We start from the raw sequence: 5,509 nt of genomic DNA on the forward strand, positions 1-5,509 counted from the left end.
TAATGGAAGACCCTCTGAGAACACTACTTTGGCATGTGTTCATATATAAAATTATACTTCAGTTTGTTCCAATTCTAGTTTCTAGCTTATACACGACAAGTCTACTGCTATCAACTGGAAGAATTTTTTTTTTAATTTTATGTATTTGGGCAGGGCTGGCATGGCATAAGATACCAGGGATTGAACCTGGGTCCTCGTGCATGCCAGGCAGCTGCTTAGACTGCTGACCTATCTCCTGGCCCAACTAGAAGACTATTAAGTGAAGTAGTAAACATAATATCATTAAATATAAAATATTCCTCTGAAAACTTGTCTATAATTACATAATATAAAGATGGTTTTCTAAAGCCTTCACCTGACTTTGGCTATTGTTCCTGAGACAAGTTTCTACCCATAAAACACTTACAAGGGTTAACTTGCTAAATTTAAGAACATTTTCAGATATAACTTTTATTCTGAAAGGAGCTTGAAAGGAACTTGAATATTACATTTTAAAATCAATAATGTATAATTCAGTGCTTTCCAAGTGTCAGGTGATCCAATGACAAGTTACCAGTGCCCGATTTATGCTTCTCTGAATGCAAGACGGGAACAATGGATGTCAATTTCTTTGTAAAACCTCTTAAATCTACCTTTATTCATAATCGGGTACTTAGTCATAAAAATCAGAATGGTACATTTTAACATATGAAATGAGAACTCACACACCTGTTTTCTCAAGAAGTGCTGCCTCCTGAGCTGTATTATTAAAACTCATAAACACACACACACACACACACACACACACACACACACACATTGATTTACTCGTAGTTCATCTTCCTTTCTTTTCATGCCTCAGAGCAACTGAGTCATTTCCTTTCTCTAAACAGCCTTTAAGGGCTTTTCTTCTATTGAAGTCAACTTCAACCCTTGCCTCCTCCTCACTATTCCTGTTCCCATCTATTTTCTACTCTGAACAAGTTGCAATTGCAAGCATGAGGTTTGCTTTGTTGTTTTTGGGATTTTTTTTTTTTTTTATGTATTTAGCACAGGGTCTCATTGCACAGAGTGGACTCACAGTGATTCTCCTGTTTCAGCCTCCCAAGTGCTGGGATTGCAGGTGCATGCCACCATACCCAGTCTCAATCGCCATCTCAGCATGCTGGGCTTGAACCCCAGCCTCTGCGCTCTGCCTAAGCAGGCACTTTAGTCCACTGAGCTATCTGGCCAGCCCCAGGCATGAGTTTTTGAATAATTACAGCCTAATGTTTGGCTTTTCTGTTTATTAGACACTCTTACTTGAGAGAATTTCTCCTTTTTGTTACATTTCTTTGTTTGGCAAGCTGGTTAGCTGTTCCCTTACACAGCACATTATGCCTATGGTACCAAAAATCTTCCTGCTGGTATTAATTCACTCACCCGTGGGCCTGATCAGGTCTGATCAGAGAATCAGTGGTCAATGGTGACTGAAGATACATCCATTCTTCATTTAGTAGCATTGCTCATCTGAATCTGCCTATCACAGGGCATACTCCTTCTGGCTGCTCAGGCCTAGCAATTTGAACGGCCTTGGGCTCCTTCTTTCTTGTTTGTCACACCCAATTCAAGACCTGTTGACTTAATACCAAAATAGATCTAGAATCTGAGCACTTCCACTTTTAACCATTATCATACTGGTCTAAACCAATATCACTTTATTCTGGAATTTTCTAATAGCTTCGTAATGGGTGTCTCTGTTTTTGAATTTGTGTCCTTACGAGCTAATCCCAAATAAGAGCCAATGGGACTTTTTAACTTGATAAAATCATGTCGCTCCTCTGCTGAAAACCACCCAATGGCGTTTCTCCCCACATTGCCCAGAGTAAAATCTAGAGTCCACATCCCTTGGCTTTTTCTGCGACTTTCTGATGTCCTCCTCTCTTCGCTACTCACGTACTACATACAGACCTCCTGCCTCCTACACAAGCTCCCCTGAGGCTCAGCTTTCAGAGATGTGCCGAGGGCTCAACCCCTCATCTTCTGGAGGTCTTTTATTGTGTCTCATTTTCTCAGCCAGGCTCTGTCCTGGACCTCGTATGGAAGCTTACCTCTCCGTGGTAAGCTTCGAGGCAGGCAAGGACTTTATCTATATAGTGATATAGCCATGATGTCTGTAGCAGTTACAGTACTGCCCGACACAAACAAACAATACAAGCAATAAGTATATGTTGCATGAGTGAATGAATAATCACATCTTACCACACTTCAGGTCAATCTTTTTTTTTTTTTTTTTTTTTTTTTTAGTATTGGGGATTGAACTCAGGACCCTGTGCTTGGCCACTGAGCTATCTCCCTCCACTGAGCCCCTCAATCTCTTTAGGGGCATTAGCTGCATGTACTGTACACTAAATTGTTGCAAAGTAAATACCTTTTGGTCAAGAAGTCCTCTCAGATAATGTTATTAATGCGATTTCTCCTGTTTTGAATTTGCTTCCTTATGAGCTAATCCCAAATAAGAGTCAATAGGACTCTTTAGCTTGTTAAAATCAAGTTGCTCTTCTTCTGAAAACTATCCAATAGTTTACTACTGTTAAAGTACACTGCATGTGATATATTTTAAAAATAAATGCAATTTACTTTGGAACAGTACCTATGTTTAGAAGTAAGAGTAGGGGTGGTTATTGTTGGGGCTCAGGAAGTGATACTCCAAAGTATGGTAATTTGGTGTGTTGAGTACTGTGAATTAAAGGACATTGAGAGGCCCTTAGAAGCAAGATCTTTCCAACAATCCCCAACCCTTTTTCCTCTTGCTCCCTTTCCTACCTAGGGAAGGCCACAGATTTTAACATTCTTCCCCAATGTGGGTCATAGAAACTAGAATCCTACTCTCCCAAGGCCAGTCATAAACTAGAAATAGTACTCTAGTCTTACACTTCTTCTTATGAGTTGGCTACAAAACAGTTTTCTGCCATAACTTGTCTGATAGTACCTCACAAGACTCATTTCCTCATAGAGTCCTTTCATAGTGATACCAAGAAGAATTTAATAAACAGGCCAGTTCAATCTATTGTCAGTAGGTTGCATCCTTTGTCCAATCCCATTTCTACATGGCTGACCATTTTTCAGTGGACACAAGCATAAAAACTGAGGTTACTCTGGATCTCTGAGTAAAACTTGAACTAATACATGCTTTTCTTTTGTAACCTGTTTTTGTTTTAAGAGTGTTGGTCATAGCCATCATGATGGGTGAAGAAAGGTTACACTTTTCTGCCTGTGAAGTTGGTTGGGAGAAGGAGGTTTTGAATGAGGAACATCTACCATGAAGACTACAATTTTTCTTTCTGCTTTCTTCATTATTTCAGATGGTTATTTCCAAAGGCCAAGAGGACTAAGAAAGCTTGTTTTATAACTTTTATCTAGCTGTCTGCACTAGTCAGCAAAGGGCATCATAACAAAACACTGCATGTTTAAGGAATAGTAATTTATTTTCTTAAAGTTCTAGAGACTAGAAGTTGAGGGTTATGGTTCTGGTCAATTAGAGTAATGTTGAAGGCTCGCTTTCTCTTCCTGACTTATGGATCGCCACCACCATGTCCTCACATGGCTTTATGGCTTTTCCTTGATGTGTGTGTCAGGAGGGTAGGACAGTGGGGGGAAAGGAGACAGGGAGGGAACTTTCTCTGACAAAGACTCTAACTCCTCTGAATCAAGGGCCTACCATTATGATCTCATTTACCCTCAACTACTTCTTTACTCCGGTACAACTCCTTTGGATGTCAGGACTTTTAATATGTGAAATTTGGGGGATAGAAGCAGTCCATAGTAACTCCTCTTCCAGGCTTAGCTGAATTCTGTGAAGGTCCTGCCTACTGTCTTATACCCTCGTTTATAGAAATAAGGGTCCAGCAGTTGCTACTTGCTCTAGTCTTATGTTCTAGAAAATTCTCAGGTGATATTCTTATTGGTTTTTGTATTTTAGGGAAGGCTCTACAGGGTGTTCAGGGTCTCACTACCAGATCGGACTCGTAGTAAACCACCTGTCTACCCAAGAGCTGGGATTACAGGCATGTAACACCTCACCCAGTCTCAATTGTCATCTCAGCACATCCCGGGGGTGGGGCTGGCAAGGCAGGCCCAGGAATCGAAACTCTGGCCCCTGCACCTGCTTGTAGGCTCTTTAATCTGCTGAGCTATTTGGCCAGCCCTCAAGTGGTATTCTTTAACCTTTTCTTGCAATAATGTTCACCTGCACACTACATACACAAACAGTTACATATAACAAATAGATAGGGACAGGATGGGACTGATGGAAGGAAGGGAGAGACTGGGGCTTGTAAACCAAATAACATAACCCAGAGGGGAAGGGATGTGGAAAGAAGAAAGTTGTATGACAGACACACACCAACCCCCCATAATGAAGGGACTCATTGTGTACTGCAAAGTAACAGAAATGAAAATTAGAAAGATATAAGACCCCAGGGTTGGAGAGATGGCTCAGTAGAATAAGCACTTGCCTGGCAAGCACAAGGGCCTGACTTCAATCCCTGGTTCAGCAAAAAAAAAAAAAAAAAAAAAAAAAGAAGATCCCAGATTCAAGCCCAATAATGTGTGCCAGTAATCCCAGGAGGCTGAGGCAGGTGGATCGCCATGAGTCCCAGGCCAGTCTGGGCTACAGAGGTTCCCTCTGCAGACATGAGGCTCTTCCTGTCACTGCCTGTCCTGGGACTCTTCCTATTCATGGCTTTGGAAGGCCCAGCCCCAGTGTAGGCCATCCGGGACCTCACCAACACCTGGGAGGAATTCGCAGCCAAGCTGAAGGAGTTTGGGAGCACCCTGGAGGACAAGGCTAGGACAGCCATCGAGCACATCAAGCAGAGTGACTTTCCTGCCAAAACCTGGAACTGGTTTTCAGACACATTCAGCAAAATGCAGGAGAAGTTCAAAGCCACCTTCTTCTGAGCTCCTGAGGGACACGCTTGAGCAAAGACTTCTCCATGATGCCCAGGTCCTCCCCCAATAAAAATACTACAGAGAAAAAAAAAAAAAAAAAAAATATATATATATATATATATATAGAGAGAGAGAGAGAGAGAGAGAGAGAATATAAAATATATGTAACCATTATATTTTTATTTTACAAATAAATTATTCATACAAGTACTGGTAAAGCCATTCGATACTCATTATTTCTGTAATAGCACCACCTAGGCGCTTGGAACACCAGGGAGTCATCACCTTCTTGATTTGTGGCCAACACACATTGCTTTGACCATTCCTGTTGAATACCAGCATGTGCTGGCTTTTCATGCTGGTGATTCTTTCGCATATCTTACTGTCCACGAAGCTTTGTGTTTCATCTCTCCTCCCTGACTAAGCTTTATACTCCAGTTCTCCTTTCAGAACTTCCTTTTTATGGTCCTCTTTCTGCTGGAACTTCTCCAGCATGAGTGATGTTTCCTAAACCCTCCATGTCTTCCCTGAATGATCTTTTTCCCTGTGACTCACTTATAATATGGCAGGCTGAAGAATTCCAGGCACTTTCTGGGCA

General features: G+C 41.5%; 1 pseudogene; it reads left to right on the forward strand.

Annotated features, from left to right (window-relative positions):
* The first annotated feature begins 4,643 nt into the window (after positions 1-4,643).
* On the forward strand, positions 4,644-4,998 carry LOC101579752 (annotated as a pseudogene).
* Positions 4,999-5,509: the final 511 nt, after the last annotated feature.

The sequence above is a fragment of the Octodon degus genome, unplaced genomic scaffold, assembly GCF_000260255.1.
Source record: "Octodon degus isolate 3935 unplaced genomic scaffold, OctDeg1.0 scaffold00124, whole genome shotgun sequence".
NCBI classification, from domain to species: domain Eukaryota; kingdom Metazoa; phylum Chordata; class Mammalia; order Rodentia; family Octodontidae; genus Octodon; species Octodon degus.